This window comes from Helianthus annuus, chromosome 1 (genome assembly GCF_002127325.2).
Source record: "Helianthus annuus cultivar XRQ/B chromosome 1, HanXRQr2.0-SUNRISE, whole genome shotgun sequence".
In the NCBI taxonomy this organism is placed as follows: domain Eukaryota; kingdom Viridiplantae; phylum Streptophyta; class Magnoliopsida; order Asterales; family Asteraceae; genus Helianthus; species Helianthus annuus.
In genome coordinates this window covers 80,346,689-80,374,369 of record NC_035433.2, presented here as the reverse complement: position 1 = coordinate 80,374,369, position 27,681 = coordinate 80,346,689, and the positions used below count along the sequence as shown (strand labels likewise).

The following is a 27,681-nucleotide window of genomic DNA, read 5'->3' as shown; positions in this document are numbered from 1 at the left end:
ACCCACCCATCACCTTTTCACCTACCCGTCACATCAGTGTCAGTGTGTCAGTGCACATTCGAAAGATATCCTTCGACTTCGAAAGATATCCTTCGACATCGAAAGACCATCTTTCGATCAAGGAAGGCTCGAAAGATCATCATCCTTCGACCCATCCTTCGAAGTCTGAAACATATCTTTCGATAAAGGAATCTTTTCGAAAGATAAGTGTCCGAAAGATAGGGATTTATCTCGAAAGATAAGGATCTTTAAATTGTGAATCTTTCGAGATTTTGAATCTTTCGAAGCCTGTGCTCGAAAGTCAACAGTGATCTTTCGAACACTGTTGATCATTCGAACAAGTGTGATCTTTCAAAAGTCAGCTATACGAAAGATAAGGATATTTAACTCGAAAGATAAGGATCTTTCAAAGGAGAATCCTTCGAGTTCTTGAATCTTTCGACATCATTGTTCGAGATTCAACAGTAATCTTTCGAGTACTGTTGATCCTTCGAACAATAGTTGATCTTTCGATTGTGGTCAGTTTATTGTTAACAAGTTTCTGTGATCTCAGATCTTTCGACCAGGATTCTTCGGCTGTGTGATCTTTCGGGTGGCCATCATCCTTCGTGACCTTGACATAGAATTTATTTTTCTTGTCAAAGATGAATCCGAGTTGGTGGGGAACTCCGGCTCCAGACAGTGGAAAATATACAAGTTCAGGTGTTACTCCTTCATGGTGGGGTACACCGGCTCCTGATAGTGGAAAATACACGTGTACAAGTCTATCACCATCATGGGCCGAATCTCCAGTATCTACATCTTCACAAGCAAATGCTTTACCATCAAATCAATGGGCATTAGTAACGGGTCAAACTCCGAGTGTACAAAGTATCTTATTAAGCGAAAGCGAAACAGGAAGTTTGAATCGACCCCCAAAACTGATGAGTTTGAATGAATATCCAGGATGGGCTGAGAGGTTTAAAACATATGTTCTTGGTCAAAATACGGAACTGTGGATACGTTTCACCACAGATTTCGATCAAGCCATAGAGGTTGCTGCTTCAGAGACTGCGTCATTTGCTGATCTTCCCGAAGATAAAAAGAAAACGTATGATCTGGAAAAGAAAGCATACGCCATTCTCACCCAGGCTTTGAGCAAGGATATTTATCACCAGTTTGTCAGCTTCAAGACAACTAAGAAGTTGTGGGACGGGTTGAAAACAAGAGGAGTAGGGAATGAAGCAACACGTCAGCTGCGTCATGATCTACTCAAGAAAGAATTTGACAGCTTCGCTTGCATGGATAAGGAGTCTCTGGGAGACATGACAAGTCGTTTCTATCACCTGCTTACTGAGTTGAACAATTTTGGAGTTACAACAACTCAAGCAGAGGTGGTAAAGAAGTTTGCTGATGCCTTACCTCCTCAATGGAGTAGTTTCTTGGAAATCCTTAAGTATAACGGAGCGTTGAGAACTACAAGTTTTAACGACTTCGTGCAGCTTTTGGAAAACAAGGATCAGGAGGAAACATTGAAGGCGAAGAGAGTTCCATTGCCACAGAATCCAGGAATGTATTATGGAACTTCCAGCTCTTCGTCTGCAAGAACTGGTTCACATGCTCCAATTCAAACGGCGTTTGTCACAAGCACAGATTGTTTTGGCAATCCAATACAAGTTCCTGTTAAGCCGCCTCCCACCACAGATATATTTGGAAATCCAATCCAACCACCTCCACCTCCTCCTGCTCAACAACAACGTGCATGTTATGGAGGAACATCATCTGCTGGTCAACAATCAAAGCCAAATACAGTACAGCTAACACTTCAAGCTTTTCCAAAGTCAGTGTAGAAGTAGCCAAGGAACACATGGAGCTACTTAACACTATAGTGAGCGCGTACTGTGGGTTGATAGAAGGTCAGATTGGCAACATTAATCTGACACAGGAAGACTATCGGCAGATAGATAAAGAAGAGATGGACTTGATGGATATCAAGTGGGCCTTTGCAAGTGCAGTGAGAAGAGCAAAGGATTGGATGGAAAGTACGGGAAGAACCAGCTTGGAAAGTAAGAGAGACACCAAGTATGGGTTCGATAAACAAGCAGTAAGGTGCTTCAACTGTGGTGAACGGGGTCACTTCAAGAGGGAATGTGCAAAGCCAGCACAGCATGGAAACCAGAACCCCTTCAGAAACCAGGGCAACCAGCAGAACCAGAACAGAAATAATGAACGTACATTAGTGCCTGTCAACAATCAAGCCAACCGGGCACTTGTAGTTCAGATGGATGAAGGTTGCGACTGGTCAATCCAGTTTGGTGGTGATGCTCCTAATGGTACAGCTTGCTTTGCTCAAGTTGTGAAGGATGTAGTTAACACCAGTGGTGGAGAATCTTCCGCCAGTGGTGGTGAATCTTCTGAAGATGAAGACTCTTCTGGGTACAGCAGGAGTGTTGATGAAGATTCATCTGGGTCAGGCGATGAGAATGTGGTTGAGACATCTGGTGTCTCGGCTGATGCTGATATTGATGAACGTTTGGATGAAGCTGCAGCACTAAGTGTTGGAAGATCTATTCTGGTGAACCAAGCTGCTTGTACTTCGTCTTCTCTCCATTCAGCCTTTATGGCTAATGTCGACAGTTCTTCAAGTCAGGTATGTGTCGATGAACCCATTGCTGTAAACTGTGATAACTGTGATAGCTTGCAGGCTAAATGTGTTAAGTTAGAGGCAAACATGTCTGAGTTGCAAGCCAAACATGATGCTTTACAAGCTAGTTTGTTTGACTTGCAAGACAAACATGGTTCCTTGAATGATGAGTGGTGTGCATTGCAAAGCAAACACGAGGCTTTGCAAGAAAAATATGATGTGACATTCATCCACAATCAGAAGTTGACTGTGGATCTTTCAAAATGCACAGAAGCCAATATGTTTTATGAAAACCATGAAAAAGAATTTAAGTCAATGATTGAGACATTAAAGAAAGATAAAACTGAATTGACTAAAATGGTTTCCAGAAAACAAACGGACATTAATTTGTATATATCTCGCCTTGAGATGATGCAAAAGGAAATGGCTTGTGTCAAAACTGAAAGTGATGCGATCCAGAGTTTTGAGAACTCGAAGACCAAAGACCGTCGAAGTTCGAGACGAGTCTACAACTATAGAAGATAAAGACAAAGCTACAGCCAAGGGGGAGTTTGTTGGTGCACTTGTGTCTGTACTTTGTCTGTATTCGGTCACAATGTAAACGATGTCCTTGTAAGTCATGTAAGTTGACCAAGTCAACCGTCCTCCTGGTTTGACTCAGTCAACAGTAAGTAAACTTGATGAAAGTTGTCTGGCTCGAAGGATGAGTGATCGAAGGATAATGTAGATCCTTCGATCACCTCGAAAGATATGCTTCGATTGATAGACCTCGAAAGACTATCCTTCGAGGTCCTTGCTGATCCTTCGAAAGCATTGTATCCGAAAGATGATCCTTCGGACCATCTATCGGATCCTTCGACCAAGACCTGCTGTGTATGGGTATAAATACCCATGCATTGTGTTGAGTTCATCAGACTTGTTAGAGAGAGACAGACAGAAAGATATCCGAGAGATAGGCTGAGAGCATTCTGTCCGGAACTCACACACACACTTTGAGAGTTTACAAGTTAGGTTTGTAAACATTGTGCTTGTAACCGAAACCTTCATTTGCATTAATACAAGTTGTGTTAATCGGTGAACCCTTGTGTGTTGTGTTTGTATACTTGCTTAATCCCGGTTTGCTCGCTAGCTTGGATTCCGCACTCGCTAGTGGGTTAGTATAACAAGGTTTGAGGTTCGTCATCCGACAAAAAGGGACCTACAGCATTACATTATCCTCTAATCCTTTTCTATGGTGAGCATGATTAGTCGCTTCTTGATAGAAATCTAACAATGAATGTGTGCTATCGCTACATGATTCACGCCGGGCAAACTGTAAGGTCTGCTACCCAAGGATCTCACACAGACAACAATCACCAGGCGTGCTGAATCCACCTAGCAATCACTACTGTATGGTATTGGATCAAGAAAGTGTAAAACAAGAATGATGAATATGATGAATGACGTCACACACAGTAGCCGTCAATTCATACACAGTGACAATGATTAGGGTTTTCTTGAAGAACAAACTTTCCACAAAAGAAATCGCCATGTATAACATGTCACTAAGAGTTTATATACCATTCGGGAAGTTCTGACTACTAAAGTCGGGACATAGAAAGGCCCAAAGCCCAATACAAAAAAACCCTGACTAAACCAAACCACCAAAATTCGGACTAAGGAAACTCCCAAGCCCTGAAAATGAAAACCCTGACCAAACTAACAATCTCAACTAAGCTGTCTGTTCACAACATTGTTGTTACCCTCTGATGGATTTGCATTGATGTTGTTGAAAGCTCTACCCCTTCTAGGTGGGTTTGTCGGGTTTTCCTGATTTGTTTGGTTTATTGGGTTGGCTTGAACTCGAGAATTAATGAAACTTATTAGTGTCGTTTATATGTTGAAATCAAGAAGGTGGGTAACTTGGTTTATTTAGGGTCAACTTTTTACCAAAACTCATTGAAATCATGACACAATTTGTGTTCGTTATTGTGAAATCTTAACCCATTATAAAGCTTAGTGTACAAAATAAAGACATGACACTCATTTTTCACAAGGAGTCCTCTTCGCGAGAACATCTTAATGGTGCATAGGATTTTCTATCACATTGTTAAAACACATCACAAACATATACTCTACCTTTATGCAAAAAATGTACTTTGGAAATCTAAACAAAAGCTAAAAGTTCCAAACATGGCTATGCGATCTTTACATGTTATCACTCCAAAATTGAAAGCACGAATCTTAATAGGATCTAAATTACAATCTTCAAATCTAGGAAGAATCTAAGAAATCGCTTGTGCGATTCTTAATTTCATGGCCGTGACAATAGTAAAGTGCCTCAATCTCCACCTAGCACGTGTTATATTATTACTCAACAAGATACATATGGAAACAAAAATCGTGTGTGGAAGAAGCAATTGTCACAACAACGTACTCCCTTATATACGTGGATGTGGATGTGTGTTTTAATGAATTTGGTTAAATGTGACATAGAGGTAGACGAGTATGTGATATGAAAAATGAGAATAGATTTCATGGAAATATTTGATTTCTCCTTCTCAAACCCTTTAAAAACATCATGTGTACAATATAGTAACACTCGTTTTTCACAAGGAACTTCAAATGAAGTGTTATTAGTTTGTTTTTCAAGAACATATTGATTTTACACATGTGCTCCTTTCGCAATGTTTAACACATCATGATTGTGTTTCCTTCTTGTAAATATGAACCTCCATATCTAAACAAAAGTGAAAGCGCCAAACATGGCTTTGTAATATTTACCCGCTGTCACTCTAAAGATGAGACGTGATCTAAAATGAAATCTTAAAATCTATGAAGAATCTAAGTAATCGCTCAAATGTACTTTTCAAAACTATTAAAGATATGTGATCATAAATCGTATCTTCAAATTAGGACATGTTATTTTTATTACACATTTTGATATAAATTAAGATTATTTTTTTGTAAGGGACAGAAGTTGTTAAACACGTTTAAGTGTTGTCGTATGTTTAATAAAACATCTAAGATTAGATTAATGCAACGTTAAATCACACATGAGCATATTACTCGCCTATTAAACTGTACAAAAAAAATCTTAATTTTATGGAAACGCTCTAAACTTGGCTATACAATCATAACCCCCTCCCTCCCCCTAAGATGAAATCAAGAATCTTGAGTATATTTAAAGTTGAATTCTTAAGATTTATGAAACATCTAAAAATTCACACGTTTGTGTTTTAGTCGCTAGAATAAAGTTTCACTAACTCTACTTAGCACACATGTCATATAACTGCCCAACAAATCACATATTGCTATGTGATATTAAAGCACATGCATAATGGTGGGATGAGAGTGGCTATCCCACCCACCCATGTAATTCGTATATGTACGTGGATGAATGCTTGAAACCTAATTCGATGAAATGTGACATAGAGATACACGACTGTGTAATGTGAAAACTAATGTAAACATGTGTAGTTTGTAGTATATCTATCATAAGCATAACTACATAAATTTTTTAGTTTTAGCAAACATACTAAATGAAAGGGCCAGAGGGATAATTAATAGATAAATAGAGTGTAAAAAGGAGGGGTTAAAATACAAAATTTCACATGAACCAGCATTATAAATGAAACCTAATTCTCGATTTTATTATTCAGCGCCGCTTGTCGGTAAACCCTAGTTCACCACTGCCACTTCAGACGCATCTTCTGCCTCCACTTGCCGATCCTAGACAGACGAATGGTTAGTTATCTTTAATGGGTGTGCCTATTGGCACACTAAAGTGCCTATTGGCACACCAAACCCTAGCAAATTTAGGGTTTATCTACGCAGCGTATTGGTCAATACGCAGCGTATAGGGTTAACCCTCTACGCTGCGTATTGACCAATACTCAGCGTATATAAACCATGGATTTCAGTGCCTGACAACCAATCATTGCACAGAAAACAAGGGTTATATACGCTGCGTATTGGACAATACGCAGCGTATATAAACCATTAGATTTTTTGGGTCATTTTGGTAGGTTTGAGGGATATATTTTCACAAAGTTTAAATAGGCTGCTGTTGGTGCACTTGTGTCTGTACTTTGTCTGTATTCGGTCTGTATATAAACGATGTCCAAAGTTAGTCTGTAAGTTGACCAAGTCAACTATCCTCCTAGTTTGACTTGGTCAATCTGTTTGTAATATGCTAGTCTGAATCGAAGGATAGCCTCGAAGGATACTGTCGATCCTTCGAGGTAATCGAAAGATATGCTTCGAATTGTTGGACCTCGAAGGATCATCCTTCGAGGTCATTGCTGATCATTCGAACATGTTGTCATCGATAGATGATCCTTCGGATCATCTATCGGATCCTACGACCAGACCTGCTCTGTATGGGTATAAATACCCATGCAGTGTGTTGGTTTCAGAAGACATAAGGCAGACACCAAGAGAGAGAACATCCGAGAGATAGAGAGGATACTCTGCTGAAAACACACACACATACACTTTGAGAGTTTGCAAACTGATTGTAAACATTGTGCTTGTAACCGGAAACTTTCTACGCATTAATACAAGTGGTGTTAATCGTTGAATCTTGTGTGTTCTTGTGTTTGTTCTTGCATCATCCCGGTTTGCTCGCTAGCTTGGATTCCGCACTCGCTAGTGAGTTTGTATAACAAGGTTTAGGTTTGTTCTCGATCCTCCGAGATAAGGGACCTACAAGTGGTATCAGAGCTTGGCTCTTTACCTTGTTTAAAACCGGGTTGTTTGAGTTCTTGGTGTGTTTGGACACTAGGTTTAGCACCCGTTTTGGTGGTTTTTGTTGCTTTTCTTAACTGTAAAACGGCTTCTAAACCTTCGGGAGTGTTCAAGGTTGGGTTGGGTAACTTGAAAACTTGTTTTTAAGTGTCTTGGTAAACTCCGGCCATATCTCCGGTCAGTATTCCGGTGAACAGGTTCTGGATAAGATTTCCATTTTTGGCATATTTTATTTCAAAATCGGAGTTGGTAAGGAAGGTACAGTCTGACCATTCCTTTTTGCCGAAAGTTGACTCACCAACCACATCAACTTTTCACCAACCTGTCGTACTTTTGTCAGTGTGTCAGACCGTCGAAAGATAACTTTCGAGCTCGAAGGATCATCCTTCGATCAAGGACATTCGAAAGATAACCATCCTTCGAACATCTTTCGAAGTCAGTGTGTTATCCTTCGAGTCAAGGAATCTTTTCGATAGATACATCCTTCGAGTTACTGTTCATTACGAAAGATAAGGATCCTTCGTGTTGGGTGAATCTTTCAAGGTTATCTTTCGAGGTTATTGTTCGAGCCCTCAACAATGATCCTTCGAACACTGTTGATTCTTCGAACAGGTGTCATCTTTCGAGACCTGTGATCGAAACATAAGGAGAATCTTTCGAAATCATCTTTCGAAAGATAAGGATCCTTCGAAGTCAATCCTTCGAAGTTTTTGTTCGAAACTCAACAAGGATCTTTCGAACCTTGTTGATCATTCGAACAAGTATTGATCTTTCGAACAGGTTGCATCTTTCGATTCATATCTGTTTTTGCACTTAACAGTTTGTGGTGTGTAGGTTTGGTACTTATATTTGATCAAAATGAGTTGTACTAGTCCGTGGGATTGGAGTTTGGACTCACGATCCAATCAAGAGCTAGTCACTGCTGCAGATTGGGCAAAGAGTATGATTCCACAGCCATCAATCAGTCCAAGTCAATGGGCTTTGGTATCCAATCAAAGTCAAAGTCTTCAGAACCTTCTGATTAGTGAGAGTGAAACTGGCAGCAACAATCGTCCACCTAAGTTGAACCATATGAACGATTTTCCATCATGGAAAAACCGTTTTCACACATATGTTCAAGGGCAAAGCACTGATCTTTGGACGTGTTTCATCAATGCGTTCAATACTAATCTTGAAACTGCTGCGTCAACTTCAGAGGGTTATGCCAACATGCTTGAAAATGACAAGAAGGCTTATGAATTGGAGAAAAAGGCCTTTGCCACACTTACTCAAGCACTCAACAAAGACATCTACCATCAGTTCTCATATTGCAAGTCCACGAAAGCATTGTGGGATGCCTTAGTTGCTAGAGGAGAAGGCAATGCAGCTGCTCGAAAATCTCGGCATGATTTGTTGAAGAAAGAGTTTGAATCCTTTCAGTTTTTGGAAAACGAGACTCTGAATGATATGATCACACGTTTCTATCATTTGATTAGTGAGATGTGTGCTTATGGAGTTGTCTCTACTCAACAAGAGATGGTGAGTAGATTTGCTGACGCCTTACCTCCAAAGTGGAGTTCTTTCATTGAACTGTTGAAGCATACTGGAACTCTAGATCAAGTCAACATCTACGAGTTCATTCAAAAGCTGGAACATAAAAATGATGAAGAAATTAGGAAAGCAAGGCATGCCCCAGCTCCTCAGAATACAGAAATGTATCTTCCAGGATTCGATGCTTTGGCAAGATCCGCTGCAGCTCAGCAACAGCAACCTAAGCTGCAGACTGCATTTGTGTCCAATACAAGTTCAAGTTCCTTTCCATTTCCTCAATCAACAGCTGCTCCACCACAACCTCAATTCGATCCGAGGTCCTACATTCCTGTTCCAACACAGCCACAACCACAACCTCAACAACAACAACAGCAAGCTCACTATACAAGCAATCCTCAACCTCAACCCCAAAGTCATCACACAATCCGAGTCGACAACTCAAATCTTTCACACCTTAGCATTGAAGTTGCTAAGGAACATATGGAAATTATCAACACCATGGTCAGTGCATACTGTGGTTTGGTAGCAGGTCAGCTTGGAAACATCAACATGACCAATGAAGATTATGATCAGATCGACAAGGAAGAAATGGAGTTGATGGATATTAAATGGGCTTTTGCTAGTGCGGTTAGAAGGGCAAAAGATTTCATGGCACGAACTGGAAGAACTTCGTTGGAAGGAAAGAAAAACACGAAGTATGGGTTTGATATTAATGTCGTCACGTGCTTTAACTGTGGCGAGAAAGGGCACTTTAAACGTGAGTGCACTCGACCAACAAAACACGGCAATCACAACCCTTTCAGAAACCAGACGAATGTGAATGCCCAACAAGAAAACCGTGAAAGGAGGATGGTGGCAGTGAATAACAATCAGGGACAGCCTGGAACTACCAATCACAATCGGGCTTTGGCTGTTCAAGCTGATGAAGGATGTGACTGGTCAGTGCAGTTTGGAGAAGGTGATCAGGGAAGTGGAACTGCTTTGTATGCTAAGGTCATCGAGCATGTTCATAAAGAAGAATCTTCTGGAAGTGATGACAGTTCTGGTTATTCTGGAAGTTCGGATGAAGAAGGCTCTGTTTCTGGGGATAATCACTCAGAGCCTGATGAGGAGGAAGAAGGTGAAGATATTCAGGATCTTCTGAATGAAGCTGATGAGCTTAAATGTCAGAAATCAATTCTGATTAGGAAGGCTGCTGCTACATCAACGGAAATGGAAAAGCTATTTTCTGAAGATGGAGCTTTTTCTTTTCAAACTGCCTTTATGGCAAATGGTTCAGCCTCTACTAGTCAGGTAACTTCTGAACCTCCTGCTCCTAGTATTTGTAAATCATGTGCAGAGATGAAGCTTGAATCAGAAAAGCTTCATAGTCATAACCAGAATTTGGTTATTGAACTGTCGAAATGCAAAGAGGCAAACATGGCTTTAACTCGGAATGAAAAAGAATTTAAATCTGTAATAGAAACTTTAAAGAAAAATGTGTCCGAGGTTAACAAAGTAGTTTACCACAAGCAAGTGAGTATAAATGAATATATTAACATTGTGGAAGAAACTAAAAAGCAATTAGCCATTGCCCAATGCGAACATGATGCGATCAAACAGAAATTGGATAGTTATTCTAACTCCCAATTTGTGCTTGATCACATTATCGACGTTCAACAACTAAAGGGAAATCAGAAAGGCATAGGGTATAACAAATGTCCACCCCCTTTGATGAACAACTATACCAAGATGCCTGATGAGGAAGAAATGCCTCGGTATGAACCCAGTGTGCCTCTTGATGTTGAGGAGTTTGCTACTGGCCTTGGGTTCAAACCGGAAAATTCTTCAAACACAGCCTCTAAGGAACAAGAAACTTCACCATCCATGAAGCAAAGTCCTCCAATTATCGAGGACTATGAGACATCGGATGATGAATCAGAAGTGGCTGTAAGTGATCAGGATAAATCACTTAGCAAGATGAAAGGAGTAGATATTCCACGAGAGAATCACATCCTTTGTGATCCTGATACTCCTGAGATTCCATCTGTTAAGAAGCAAGTGATTGATCCTGTCAAAGTTGATAAGCCAGGTGTGTCTACTGTTAAAAGCAGTAATGTGTTGTACACTTTGGTTGGAGATAATAAAATCTACTCAGATCATGTTTTTCCAATTAAAAATGTAAATAAATCTTTGATTGACAAAGTCTTTGAAGACAATACAAACAAATTTTTGGGAAAAACACTTCCGGGAATTGTGGTAACACAATGTGATCCAATTCCTAAGGCTGAGATTAGAAAACAGTTTGGTAATCAAAAATCTCCAATCACTCAACAACCGACTGCTTCTAAGGGTAAACAACAACAACGAGCTCCAAAGCCAAAGGCTAAGGTTGAATCAAAAGGAGCTCGTTTCATGAAGAAAGGAAAAGATGTTAAATTTGTAGCATCAAAAGGTACAGATAAAATTGAGACTTTTGAAAACAAATCAAACACTGATTTTGTACAACAAGTCAAGATTTTGAAACGTAACAGTGATAACAATTACACCCAACACACAAACGGGTGTGATGAAAGAGCAAGTACCTCAGGTTCTACAGGTTCAACATCTGGTAGTCGATCAAGTTCTCCTAAGTCTGTTGAAAGGAGAACTTGTTTCAAATGTGGAGAAATTGGGCACATTATCAGAAACTGCCCAAATGCTCCAAAGAAGAAATTGGTGGAAAAAGCTCCACCTGAAACAGTTCACCCTCAACGTCGATCAGTTTCACCTAAACATGATAAACGAACTGTAAAAGAACAAGAAACTAAACAACGACGTAAAAACATAAAAACTGTTGAAAAAGCTTTAAAATTTGAAGTTAAAACAGTTCAAAAGGAACCAAGAGTGTCACAACCTGTAAAACCAGAATCTTCAAAAACTGGTAGGCAAAGACAAACTTGGTTACCTAAGTCGGGTGACAATTCAGGGGGAGCAGTTGTTCTTGAAAACCATCAAGAGATCGAGCTTACGTTTCGTGATGCCAAGGGACGACCCAAGACCACTAAGGCTTGGGTCCCCATTCTCAACTGATGTGTTTAATTGACATGTGCAGGATGTTCTAGGAGGAACTATTAATAGTCATTGGATTGTTGATAGTGGAGCATCCAGGCACATGACTGGCGACTTACGGCTCCTGTATGACGTGAGAAATATTAGAGGAGGGTATGTTGCTTTTGCGGGTGATAAAGGTGGGTACATCACTGGAGAAGGAAGTATCTCCAATGGTATCGTGTGCTTTGATAAGATCAATTATGTGAAGCAAATTGATCACAATCTTCTGAGTGTGTCGCAAATCTGCGATAAAAAGTTCTCAGTGATTTTTGATGACGCTGGCTGCTATGTGCTGAAGCCTGGTTTCAAAATTCCACAAGAATGGATTCTCTTATCGGCTCCGAGAGTTAATGATCTTTATATTCTCAATATGAGCCAGGCGATTACAACATCTGCACAAGTCACTTGTTTTGTCTCAAAAGCCACGGAAAAGGAGTCTATATCTTGGCACAGAAGAATGGGACACATTCACTTGAGAAAAATGAACCATTTGGTGAAAAATAATCTTGTGAATGGTGTGCCTGTGAGAAGTTTTCATCTACAAGATATCTGTGTCTCGTGCCAAAAGGGGAAGCAAACAAAGAAGTCTCATCCTTTGAAGAAAATCAACACTGTCAGCATGCCTCTCGAACGTCTTCATATGGACCTTTTTGGACCTATGAAGCACAAGACAACGTTTGGTGATGCTTATTGTTTAGTAGTTACTGATGACTACTCTAGATTTTCATGGGTATCCTTTATGGCACACAAGAGTGAAACTCCTGGCATCCTCAAGGACCTTCTCACTATGTTGGAAAATCTCTATACGTTGAAAGTGAAAAGAATCCGAAGCGACAATGGAACCGAATTCAAGAATCAAGTTATGGATGAGTTTTGTACTTCTAAAGGCATTCTTCATGAGTACAGTTCTCGTTATACTCCGCAACAAAATGGTGTCGCTGAGAGGAAGAATCGTACGATCATAGAAACTGCAAGAACAATGTTAGTAGAGTCGGAACTCCCTATTCAATTTTGGGGGGGAGGCTGTATCGGCTGCATGCTACACGTTAAACAGAGTTCTTACAGTAAAGAGACATGGCAAGACTTGCTTCGAACTCCTTCAGAAAAGGAAACCGGATCTTTCTTACCTTGAACCGTTTGGTGCTCCTTGTACTATGATTGAGCCGGATGGAAAGTTTGGTGCAAGAGCTATCGAGGGTTTCTTCCTTGGATATGCTACCCCGAATTTTCGTGTTTGGAATCTAGCTACCAAAAAGATTGAGCTATGGAGCGAAGTTAGGGTTCAAAGGTACACGAGTCCTGTTAGGGCTCCGGGTGATCCGTGGATGTTCGACTATGATGGGCTATTTGACTCCTTCAATCTGCCAACCTTTGACGAAGAATCAGCAGCGGCTCGGATGTTGTTGGAAAGTGACAACGCTGCTGTCTCGCCATTGGTTAGACCTATTGTTGTTGACCCTCAAGCTTCTTCGTCAGTCAACAATATGGTTCAAAATGAGGTTTATGAAGATGCTGCTGATTATAATGACTCTTCTGAAGATGATGAATATCATGATGCAGCTGAAGGATCTTCAGCTCCAGCTGCTCCTGTTCAAGGTGCTTCTGTAGATACACCTCATACGCAGAATGTAGACACTGCTGAAGGGAATGCATCCACCTCTAACCACATTCCTGGTGTGGAGTTGGTTGTTGATCTTAATCTTACCAATTTGGGTATCAATGCTCGTGTGCCAGATAATCCTAAAATGAGGATTCACGATACCCATCCCCAGCAGAATATAATAGGAGATGTCCATCGCGGTGTGCAGACGCGTAATCAGCTGAGAAACAACCGGAATGCTGGTTTGTATTCAGCTATAAGAGAATCTGGTCAACAAAATGACTGGTCCTTCGCGTGTTACGTGTCACAAGAAGAACCAAAGTCGTGGAAAGAAGCATTGAAAGATAGTGCTTGGGTTGAAGCCATGCAGGAAGAATTGCAGCAATTTCACAAGCTTGGTGTTTGGAAGCTTGTTGAAAAGCCTGAGAACTACAAGAAGATTGGCACTCGATGGGTCTTCAAATGCAAGAAAGACGACCGTGGAGTGGTTATTTGAAACAAAGCTCGTTTAGTCGTTCAAGGTTTTCGTCAGATAGAGGGGATCGACTACAACGAAGTCTATGCACCAGTTGCACGTCTGGAAGCTATCCGGATCTTTCTGGCTTATGCCTCATTCAAAGGATTCAAGGTTTACCAGATGGACGTCAAAAGTGCATTTCTACATGGTGTCGTTGAAGAAGAGGTATATGTCGAACAGCCTCCTGGTTTTGAAGATCCTGTTCATCCCGATCGGGTTTGGTTGCTCAACAAAGCTCTCTATGGTCTTCATCAAGCGCCAAGAGCTTGGTATGCAACCTTATCTACATATCTGCTGGAGAACGGTTTTCGAAGAGGTCTTATCGATTGTACTCTCTTCATCAAAGAACAAGATGGAGATCTTCTTCTGGTACAGGTATATGTTGATGACATTATTTTTGGTTCTACTAATGATGTTTTGTGTAGGAATTTCGAGCGCATCATGCAGGATAAGTTCGAGATCAGTGTTATGGGGGAAATGAATTTCTTTTTGGGCCTACAAGTGCAACAAACGGAGTCTGGGATATTCATCCATCAGACTAAATATGTTGGAGACATCTTGAGCCGGTTCCAGATGTCCGATGCAACGCCCATTGGTACCCCATTGCCAACTAATCACGGAATAACTCCTGACTTGAAGGGTGAACCTGTTAGCCCTTCATACTATCGCGCGATGATCGGATCCCTTATGTACCTCACAGCATCAAGGCCAGATATAATGTACCCAACGTGCCTACTTGCCAGATATCAAGTTAATCCGAAGGCCTCACATCTTGCAGCTGTCAAAAGGATTTTTCGTTATTTGAAGGCGTATCCAGACACCGGTCTGTGGTACCCTAGGGATAATAACTTTGACTTGGTCGCATTCAGTGATTCTGATTTTGGCGGATGCAAAATCGACGGTAAATCCACAACGGCTGGATGTCAGTTCTTAGGAAATCGCCTAGTCACATGGCAGTGCAAGAAGCAGACGTGTGTCGCTACATCAACATGCGAAGCTGAATACATTGCTGCCTCAAGTTGTTGCTCACAAGTTCTTTGGATCCAACAACAATTGCGGGACTACGGTTTTGAATTCCTAACTACTCCTATTTACGTTGATAATTCTGCTGCTTTAGATATCACTAAAAATCCTGTGCAGCATTCAAAGACCAAACACATCGAAATCAAATATCACTTCATACGTGATTGCTTTGAGAAAAGGCTAATCGATGTTGTTAAGGTCCACACCGATGACCAACGTGCCGACTTATTTACCAAAGCTTTTGACAAATCTAGATTTGACTTCTTATTATTGGTAAATGGCATTAAGGTCAAGCAAGAGTAAACCAACATCGGAAAATCATTTTTGTAAATATCTTTGTGTGTTTTTAAATTTATCTTAGTTTATTGATTTTAGGGGGAGTAAATTCAAAAATCTGAAAATCCAAAAACATCGAAAAATTTCAAAAACACAAAAACAATAGAAAAACAAAAATGAGTTTCCTGGAGAGTAAAAGAGAAAATGATAGTACATCAGTGGTCTATCCAAACCTCTTTAAACCTTAAGTGTAAAACGATAAGCAGCTCTATATAAGATGTATCGGTAGGCTCACAATCATTTTAAAGTGTGTAGGGTGATATAAATCTTAATCGACTGAAGACCAGGTGGGAACCATTCATTGGCATATGGTCTTAGTACCGAAATCTCGTTTGATAGATTGCCGAGGTTCTGAGATATTCGGTCTTTATGCTGCTTATCATCTGGGTATCATGGTTGTATCTTTTACCGAAAAATAACGGGGACGCAAGTCTAGATCTTCCATGATACTATACATACGTGTACATATTACATACTGCATTCGACCTCAATAAGTGATAAACAATCACATGTCCAAATCAAATAAGTGATAAAAATATCACATTTATCCGGGTGTCAAGTTCGTCTCTCTGCTGTACGGAAGTACTGACCTGTTCACGGACTTGCTCCTGTGCCCTCATGCATATGAAAATCAAGTTCCTCATCAATAAGTGATTATATCACATAGGGCTTGTTTTCAAATCAAAATAAGTGAGTATCTCACAGTTTTATACGGTCAAATAGATGATAATCGGTATACTCACCGGTAAGATGAATTCTCGTGCATACCTTGATACGGGAATGTGTCGTGATGTGGATGAACACCGGTCGGTAAGTATAAATCATACCTTAACGTATCCTCTCGCCATGATTACATCTGATAAGTTGAGCTTAAGTGGACAACAATACCGATAATTGTTATAGGATGCTTATTTTAATATTAACTAACTGAACAACAAGAGTGTTTTGGCATGACCGTACACTGATATGATTCTCTTACCCTCGAAACTCGCAAAAAGAATGCCTGTATATATTTATTCACTGCTTAACTTTTATTGTTTTTCTTTTAAACAGTTTCGTCGTTTGGTGCATATCAGCACGACATTAGCGGTGATGTCGTTTGATAACACTCAGAGGATTTTAAATTGTTGACTTTTAAATTTCAAAAATACCAAAAAGATTTTAGGCTTGTTTTAATATAAACTTTATAAAAGCCAAAAAGATTTTCTTTCTACTTTATTTTCGATCGTACGATGTTGGAGCTCGAGTCTTCGTTACCTGAAACCTGAACGAAAACCGAATTGACTAAATCTTCATAAACGGTCGAAATTTGCAAGTTTTGAAAGTTAAAGGCTAAAATTGACAAATTTATTAAACTTTCAAACTGTCGGACGGTGTTTGATTGTGACATGGTCATATGTGTGTCATTTGTTTATGCTAACTATATTCCAAGCAGTTGTTCTCATTACGCGTTTAGATTTCTTGCATGTGCAGATTCTAAAGGCTAGGAGAACATGGTCGATGACAAGCCTTGGAATGAAGACACGACGAGAAGGCGCTCAAAAGATGAAGATGATCGAGTTGCCGCTGGCCATCATCAACACCACAAGGATCTCACTTCATAAAGATAAAGTCTTTTCACGAGCATAACTCAAAGGGGAGCTTATGTTAAGGGGGAGTTTGTCAACACACTTCCTACATGATACGGGTAGTTTGTTGATACACTCTCTGCTTTCAAGTCGTGAAGACTTTGAAGATCCTCCGACATTGAAGACTTGAAAGGACATCAGAGTTTTGGGAACTCGAAGACCAAAGACCGTCGAAGTTCGAGACGAGTCTACAACTATAGAAGATAAAGACAAAGCTACAGCCAAGGGGGAGTTTGTTGGTGCACTTGTGTCTGTACTTTGTCTGTATTCGGTCTGTATATAAACGATGTCCAAAGTTAGTCTGTAAGTTGACCAAGTCAACTATCCTCCTAGTTTGACTTGGTCAATCTGTTTGTAATATGCTAGTCTGAATCGAAGGATAGCCTCGAAGGATACTGTCGATCCTTCGAGGTAATCGAAAGATATGCTTCGAATTGTTGGACCTCGAAGGATCATCCTTCGAGGTCATTGTTGATCATTCGAACATGTTGTCATCGATAGATGATCCTTCGGATCATCTATCGGATCCTTCGACCAGACCTGCTGTGTATGGGTATAAATACCCATGCAGTGTGTTGGTTTCAGAAGACATAAGGCAGACACCAAGAGAGAGAACATCCGAGAGATAGAGAGGATACTCTGCTGAAAACACACACACATACACTTTGAGAGTTTGCAAACTGATTGTAAACATTGTGCTTGTAACCGGAAACTTTCTACGCATTAATACAAGTGGTGTTAATCGTTGAATCTTGTGTGTTCTTGTGTTTGTTCTTGCATCATCCCGGTTTGCTCGCTAGCTTGGATTCCGCACTCGCTAGTGAGTTTGTATAACAAGGTTTAGGTTTGTTCTCGATCCTCCGAGATAAGGGACCTACAGCTGCGTATTGACCTCTAAGGAGCGTATATAAAGGTCTGAAAATGTCTTTTATACCCTTGTTTTGAGGCTATACGAAGCCAAATACAAGGGTAGTTGTGTCATTTTCGTCTCATACGCTGCGTAGGGACCTCTAAGGAGCGTATATAAAGCTCCATTTTTGTATTTTTTTTATTGTGTATTCCTTTGTTTATTTATAAAAAAAGAAAATTATTTATAAAAAAACAATATTATTGGTAAATAATACAAATATAAATTATAAAAATAAACAATAATATAAATATTATGAATTATAAAAATTAAAAAAGAAAACTATTTATAAAAAAAACAATATTATTGGTAAATAATACAAATATATTGTTTTGTTATCGTTTAAATTAAATTATCGTATTCCTTTGTTTATTTATAAAAAAAGAAAATTATTTATAAAAAAAGAATATTATTCGTAAATAATACAAATATATTATATTGTTATCGTTTAAATTAAATTATCTTATCGTATTGCATCGTATCGTATTGCATCATATCGTATCGTATAGTGTATAGTATATAAGTCTCGTATAGAGGCCTATACGGGTGTTATTGTTTAGTATCGTATCGTATCGTATCGTATCGTATCGTATAGTGTAGTATAAGTCTCGTATAGGTTTCCTATAGGTCTTGTATATGCATATAGGATTAGACGGGACCTAAACCACACCTATACGATACGATATCACACTTATAGGCTTATACGAGGTTAATACGTGACCTAAACCACACCTATACGATACGATATCACACTTATAGGCTTATACGAGGTCAATACGTGACCTATACGACGCTATACGATACGATATCACACTTATAGGCTTATACGAGGTCAATACGTGACCTATACTACGTTATATGATACGATATCACACTTATAGGGTTATACGAGGTAAATACGTGACCTATACTACACCTATACGATACGATATCACACTTATAGGCTTATACGAGGTCAATACGTGACCTATACGACGCTATACGATACGATATCACACTTATAGGCTTATACGAAGTCAATACATGACATATACTACGCTATACGATACAATATCACACTTATAGGCTTATACGAGGTCAATACGGGACATATACTATGCTATACGATACGATATCACACTTATAGGCTTATACGAGGTCAATACGGGACATATACTATGCTATACGATACGATATGACACTTATAGTCTTATACGAGGTCAATACGTGACCTAAACCACACCTATACGATACGATATCACACTTATAGGCTTATACGAGGTCAATACGGGAACTAAATCATACCTATAGGCCTATACGGGTGTTATATCGTATCGTATAGTATCGTATCGGGTGTTATTTTCCTTTTTTTTATAAATAAACAAAGGAATACACAAAAAAAAAAAACAAAAATAGAGCTTTATATACGCTCCTTAGAGATCACTACGCAGCATATAAGACAAAAATGACACAACTACCCTTGTATTTGGCTTCGTATAGCCTTAATACAAGGGCATAAATGACATTTTCAGACCTTTACATACGCTGAGTATTGGTCAATACGCAGCATATATAAACTATAAGGGTTAAAAAGATAATTTTACCTCAGGTTTGGGGTTAAAAATAATTTTACCACCCTTTAAATACGCTGCGTATTGACCTCTAAGGAGCGTATATAAAGGTCTGAAAATGTCTTTTATACCCTTGTTTTGAGGCTATTCGAAGCCAAATACAAGGGTAGTTGTGTCATTTTCGTCTCATACGCTGCGTAGGGACCTCTAAGGAGCGTATATAAAGCTCCATTTTTGTATTTTTTTTTATTGTGTATTCCTTTGTTTATTTATAAAAAAAAGAAAATTATTTATAAAAAAACAATATTATTGGTAAATAATACAAATATAAATTATAAAAATAAACAATAATATAAATATTATGAATTATAAAAATTAAAAAAGAAAACTATTTATAAAAAAAACAATATTATTGGTAAATAATACAAATATATTGTTTTGTTATCGTTTAAATTAAATTATCGTATTCCTTTGTTTATTTATAAAAAAAAGAAAATTATTTATAAAAAAAGAATATTATTCGTAAATAATACAAATATATTATATTGTTATCGTTTAAATTAAATTATCTTATCGTATTGCATCGTATCGTATTGCATCATATCGTATCGTATAGTGTATAGTATATAAGTCTCGTATAGAGGCCTATACGGGTGTTATTGTTTAGTATCGTATCGTATCGTATCGTATCGTATAGTGTAGTATAAGTCTCGTATAGGTTTCCTATAGGTCTTGTATATGCATATAGGATTAGACGGGACCTAAACCACACCTATACGATACGATATCACACTTATAGGCTTATACGAGGTTAATACGTGACCTAAACCACACCTATACGATACGATATCACACTTATAGGCTTATACGAGGTCAATACGTGACCTATATGACGCTATACGATACGATATCACACTTATAGGCTTATACGAGGTCAATACGTGACCTATACTACGTTATATGATACGATATCACACTTATAGGGTTATACGAGGTAAATACGTGACCTATACTACACCTATACGATACGATATCACACTTATAGGCTTATACGAGGTCAATACGTGACCTATACGACGCTATACGATACGATATCACACTTATAGGCTTATACGAAGTCAATACATGACATATACTACGTTATACGATACAATATCACACTTATAGGCTTATACGAGGTCAATACGGGACATATACTATGCTATACGATACGATATCACACTTATAGGCTTATACGAGGTCAATACGGGACATATACTATGCTATACGATACGATATCACACTTATAGTCTTATACGAGGTCAATACGTGACCTAAACCACACCTATACGATACGATATCACACTTATAGGCATATACGAGGTCAATACGGGAACTAAATCATACCTATAGGCCTATACGGGTGTTATATCGTATCGTATAGTATCGTATCGGGTGTTATTTTCCTTTTTTTATAAATAAACAAAGGAATACACAAAAAAAAAACAAAAATAGAGCTTTATATACGCTCCTTAGAGATCACTACGCAGCATATAAGACAAAAATGACACAACTACCCTTGTATTTGGCTTCGTATAGCCTTAATACAAGGGCATAAATGACATTTTCAGACCTTTACATACGCTGAGTATTGGTCAATACGCAGCATATATAAACTATAAGGGTTAAAAAGATAATTTTACCTCAGGTTTGGGGTTAAAAATAATTTTACCACCCTTTAAATACGCTGCGTATTGACCTCTAAGGAGCGTATATAAAGGTCTGAAAATGTCTTTTATACCCTTGTTTTGAGGCTATTCGAAGCCAAATACAAGGGTAGTTGTGTCATTTTCGTCTCATACGCTGCGTAGGGACCTCTAAGGAGCGTATATAAAGCTCCATTTTTGTATTTTTTTTATTGTGTATTCCTTTGTTTATTTATAAAAAAAAGAAAATTATTTATAAAAAAACAATATTATTGGTAAATAATACAAATATAAATTATAAAAATAAACAATAATATAAATATTATGAATTATAAAAATTAAAAAAGAAAACTATTTATAAAAAAAACAATATTATTGGTAAATAATACAAATATATTGTTTTGTTATCGTTTAAATTAAATTATCGTATTACTTTGTTTATTTATAAAAAAAGAAAATTATTTATAAAAAAAGAATATTATTCGTAAATAATACAAATATATTATATTGTTATCGTTTAAATTAAATTATCTTATCGTATTGCATCGTATCGTATTGCATCATATCGTATCGTATAGTGTATAGTATATAAGTCTCGTATAGAGGCCTATACGGGTGTTATTGTTTAGTATGGTATCGTATCGTATCGTATCGTATAGTGTAGTATAAGTCTCGTATAGGTTTCCTATAGGTCTTGTATATGCATATAGGATTAGACGGGACCTAAACCACACCTATACGATACGATATCACACTTATAGGCTTATACGAGGTTAATACGTGACCTAAACCACACCTATACGATACGATATCACACTTATAGGCTTATACGAGGTCAATGCGTGACCTATACGACGCTATACGATACGATATCACACTTATAGGCTTATACGAGGTCAATACGTGACCTATACTACGTTATATGATACGATATCACACTTATAGGGTTATACGAGGTAAATACGTGACCTATACTACACCTATACGATACGATATCACACTTATAGGCTTATACGAGGTCAATACGTGACCTATACGACGCTATACGATACGATATCACACTTATAGGCTTATACGAAGTCAATACATGACATATACTACGTTATACGTTATACGATACAATATCACACTTATAGGCTTATACGAGGTCAATACGGGAATTAAATCACACATATAGGCCTATACGGGTGTTATATCGTATCGTATAGTATCGTATCGGGTGTTATTTTCCTTTTTTTTTTATATGACTGACTGACTGATTCCGGATGCTGCAGGGAACTGAAGAATACGGGTTAATTTATCTTGATAGCATGGTGATTGTTCATAGGAATGAGATCTGCGAATGCAGGTAACTAACCCAAAAAATGACATTTCTGATTAACCTTTTTTAAATATCTACAGTTGTTTTTTGTATTGGAATCCTTATTTGATCGATGAATAAACCTGAAAACATGTGTTTTTGTATTGGAATCCTTCTAACAAGTAACATTTTAATTAAATAGCAATGCACAAAGATTTAAAATGATCCGTAATTATCTTACAAAGATCTTTTGATTTTTGATGTAATTTTGTCAGTAATTTCTTGTTTATTTTTCGTTTGTAGACGGTAATCTAGGGTTTATGCTGTTTAATTGTCAAGAATCATAAATTGTTATTGTTTAATCAATCAAATGTGCTTTTTTTCTGATATTCTTTTTGTGTTTTTCTCTTTGGTTCTACGAATAAAAAGATAAAATGGTGGCTAAAAAGGTGGTGGAACTATGCTGGAAAGAGGTTACACCGGTGAGTAATGTTTTTATTAGTTTGTTTATCGATTAATGGATTTTATTTTTTTCATCTTCAATAAAAGAAGAGAGTCATGACGTACAGTTTTGAATAAGATATGTTTTTATTTTTATTTTTATAAAAAACCATGGTATAAATTTGCGTGACAATTTCTTACTGGGTTAAAACTAGGAATGTTCATAGTTCGGTTATAAACCATGAAAGACCACAAGTGCAAACTGGTCATCAGTTTGGTTTTATAGATCGGCTTTGTTATTTCATATTATATTTAATAATGTATTTGTATTTTATCTTAAGTTTAGTTATAATGGTATGTATTTTCTCTTAAGCTTTGAATGCTATACAACTTTTAAAACTTTGTTTAGCTATTTCAGATTAACCTTTTATTCTGGTTATTTTGGATGGACAACCTTTTCTAAACATCTAATTTTTTGGCAACCTATTTTATGTTTGTATTAAGAAAAAAACGAACAACTTGATTAAATTTGGACAACTTCAATTTTTGCACTTTTATTTTATATACTATTCATTTTAAATAAAGGGCCAATAAAGCCTAAACTATAAAACTAAACTGGAACCACACCATTAGTAATGGTTCTGTTAAAAATGTCAAGGTTTTTATTTTTGAAATTAAAAACCGTTACTAGTAGTTTAAACAATAAGCCGTCGGCATGTGAACACGGAGACACATGGACAACAATTAAATAATAAGATTTCGGGTTGCATAATATAGCCCATTTATCAAACATGTAAAGCCGGGCACGATTGGGTTTATAGAATAGCCCATTTATCAAACATGTAATACCGGAATGAAAAATTAAAAATCTAAAAGTCAAACTTTGGAAATAAATACTTTTTTAAATAACCTCTCAATATATAACCATAAATTTATGGTTATATATTGAGAGGTTATTTAAAAAAGTATTTATTTCCAAAGTTTGACTTTTAGATTTTTAATTTTTCATCTGGCCATTTGGGTATTCGGTTTGCCTTAATAGTCTGTTGGTTTTTTTTTTTCATTTTTTATGTTAATTTTCAAATTTATATTTGGTTTACCTATTAATTTAGGAAATTGATTGTCTATTTAAGCCAAACCAATCAACCAAAGCATCATTATTCAATCATCCAAGTCTACCAAACTCATTTCTATATAGAATATATATGTTATACCATAAAAAGGCTCAATACGTCCAAATATGAAACCAAATCAAAAGCTAAGCAAGTAACGGTTCGATATGCAATTATCAAAAATGGTTACCAATTGGTTTGGCTCACTGTTTTATTCAAAAACCATGGGAACATGACAATTAGTTATACAGGAATGTTTGGATTAGTGTTTCGGAACTCATTTATTTTATCATTTGACCATATTATCTATTGGTATGCTAACTCATAAGTTTCCAAACGTTTAAGCATCAATGGATCATCATATTAATTGATTGTTTGATTATGATTATTAAACTAATATCATATAATCACTTTTAAAACACAAATGCAAACTTTTCCTTATAAGTTACATCACTCACTCTTTTTACAGTCACCAATTAGGAGCAACTATAGGTAGATATATGATTTGTTTTGTGAGTTTAAAGTATGTAGGTTATACATGATCATGGTTATAGGCTAAGACAGAAAAAAAATATTTTTATTCAAAAAAATATTAATTGTTTTAGTGATGTAATTGTTAAATTTGTTTTCAAATAGTCATAGAGTTTGATTTTCAGTCCATCTAACTCATTGATGTTCAAATATTCTGACTTATAGAATACTTTTGATATGCAGCAAAATGATTTAATTTTTGCTGTCAAAAAGCTTCATATATTAAGTTCTAAGGATCTTGGCAAGCTAATAAGAGATGCCATGAATGGTATCATTAAATATACTATAAATGGATCATCTTTTGAGGTTGGTAGATTTTTTTAATTATAATTTTAATAATTTAAATTATTTAATTATTAATAAAATTTGCTGACTGTCTATTTGTAAATGTGATAAACATCTTGATGTTTCAGATAAATGTGGAAAATCTATGAAGACCTCTTGTCCAGCACATAATGAAAGATATTGTTTCATCACTTAAGCCAGATAAGCAGCATTTCAAATATTTGTTAAGTGGTTTAAGATTATTGCATACTCTATGGAATATTGCATCCCACCACTCAACACTTGCGCGGGTTAGTAAATTTATTTTTCAATTTATCTATTCTCTTAATGGGTTAATACCAGCGAAATTATTGCATACTCTATGGAATATTGCATCCCACCCTTCAATTCTTATGCACGTTTTATTTTTCTCCATGCAGAAGGCTCTGTTCTTCAAATTGAAGGAACATCTGGTGCCAAAGATGCTGAACCAGACTCTATACTTAAAGCCAGAGACTCTGGGAAGCTGCCACAACTATCAGGTCCACAATTGAGTGGGCGTGGTCATTTGGTCAAGTAACACTTCTAAAGCTGACGGGTCACCATCTACGTCAAACGGGCTGGACACGAATATCGTCCTAGTTCCTGATGTAGATGACGAAGCTGCTCCAAAAGATATCCCTAGGGATGAAGCAGAAAATTTGGCCCAACATAGGCCCAATGTGGAAGTGGCAGCTGTTAACTCCCAGGCTGGGATGTCAAGAAAGAGGCCAGCTAGTACGGAGGCCCATGATTCTGATAGGACATTTGTACGTATCACACCTGTTCTGGCCCTCAGGGAAGGACCTGGTAACTTGGATCCGAACAATGAATATTGTGTGGTGTTCCGGAAGCTTGAGCGTGAAGGGCACATCACGAAAGAATTTAGACGGAAACTGTTCACGTGGTTTAGTCTGAGTTCAACCGAGCGTGAACGTAGAGCAGTTAACACTTTCATCCGAACACTCGCCTTGAAAGCTTAGGTACGTAGAGCAGTTAACACTTTCATCCGAACACTCGCCTTGAAAGCTTAGGTGAACAATTGGTTGACTCATTTGGTGATATTGTGTGGTCATGAACCGATGTGTGGCTCGACAAAAATAATAACAATATGCAACTACGAGTGGTTGTGGACCTGACAATGCGGTTTGTTGACCTGGTTTTTGGACTCCCATGGATGGTGTTCTTCAAGAATCGGAAATTTTTAGTTTGGCACAGAACGGTGAGAAGCTTGTGATGATTGATTAAGATTTGAAGATTAGTTTTAATGACAATTCAGAGAGTTGGTTGTGATGATTGATTAAGATATGAAGTTTTCCATAAAGATACACCTTTTTTTATAATTTATGTCTTGTAATAGATTCCTATAATAGATTTATTGTATAAATAGTTATTGAAGGGTTTAACATCTGCTTCGGCTTTAGAATGCTTGTAATTATTTGACAAGTGAAAATGAAGAAAGAAGTATAGAGTGATAAAAATATTTGGGTACAAATTGATAAACATATAGCTTAAGCCAAATTCTAAACCAATTCGAATTTTTGACCAAGGGCTTGACTTGGATTCGAGTTGATTTATTCTTGAAAAAAGGCCCACCTAGTCTTTTAGATTGAAGACCAATTGATCGTTAATACCAAAATAAAAAAACTTCAAATAATTGATAATTAACGAACACTAATTATCTAATAAAATCAATAAATACACTAAGACATCAAAATAAGATTTTTTGAAAATAAACTAAAAGAAAAAATATTTAAAAAAAAAGCTGGTAGAGTTCTAATTAATCTCTTGGTGACAAAAATTGAAAAAGAAAATTAATTTTTTTATCTTTTCGAGTTCATGGTGATCGTCCCATTATAAAATATGGGCCGTTAAGAACGCAGAGCTTTAAACTTTTTGATTGTATATAAGTGGTTAAACTTAAAACCACTAAAACACCGAGATTTAGTAAGTAATTTACTCTTTTATTCAATATAGGAATAAACTGTTAGGTTATCTAACAAAAACTAAAAATATAGTTTTTCATTTTTGGTTTTCATTAAGTTTTCTAACAAAAACTAAAAAAAGATGTATATAATATCACATTGTATCTATCCAATGGTATCATAGCATTTAATATAATATCTAATCATATCAAAAAGAATAAAAAAATAAATGCCAGTGAGATTTCCCACCAACACCCCTTCACTTTCACAATTAAAACTTTTAATTTGTCTTTTTTGAACTTTTAGAATTTGCTTCCTTAACCCTTCAACTTTTACAATTAACATTTTCACTAAGTTGGTTATATTTGTGTGGCGTTTAAGGAACTATGTTTGCATTTATGCATCTGGTTTTAGCCAGTTTCGGTTTCTCATTGTTTTTTACATTGGCGTTTGGCCTAAACCATCATACAGTACAAAGTTTTAACCTTGGTGTTTTTTCCTATAATCTTATAAACACTTTACAACATTACTAATCACTGAAAAATCTCACGTTTGGTCCCTCCAACCTTTATCGTATCTAAGGTTTTTATACTTTTTCACTAACTTGGTGTTGATACACTTTGTGTGGACGCAACTCAGCTCGGTTCGACTCGGCTCAGTTCGACTTGGTTTCGACACGGTTAGGTCCGGCTCAAGCCCTACGTCACCACATTCCTCCGTCGTGCGCCCCAGAGTTCGACACGCGAAGCACGGAGAGCCGCGGACCCATTCCCGTTTACACATCACCATGACATCATCATTGTGATGTCATGATGATGTCACATATTTGTCCTATGCATGAATTGGTGAAATATGTTGTAAACAAAAACT

At 37.2% G+C, this 27,681-nt stretch overlaps 1 long non-coding RNA gene across 1 annotated transcript; it reads left to right on the top strand.

Moving 5' to 3' along the window:
• The first annotated feature begins 22,494 nt into the window (after positions 1-22,494).
• LOC118482090 lies at positions 22,495-25,013 on the top strand. Its single transcript, XR_004867117.1, has 4 exons — positions 22,495-22,547; positions 22,929-22,981; positions 24,767-24,889; positions 24,997-25,013. It is a non-coding gene; the product is annotated as an uncharacterized LOC118482090 (long non-coding RNA).
• The last annotated feature ends 2,668 nt before the right edge of the window (positions 25,014-27,681 follow it).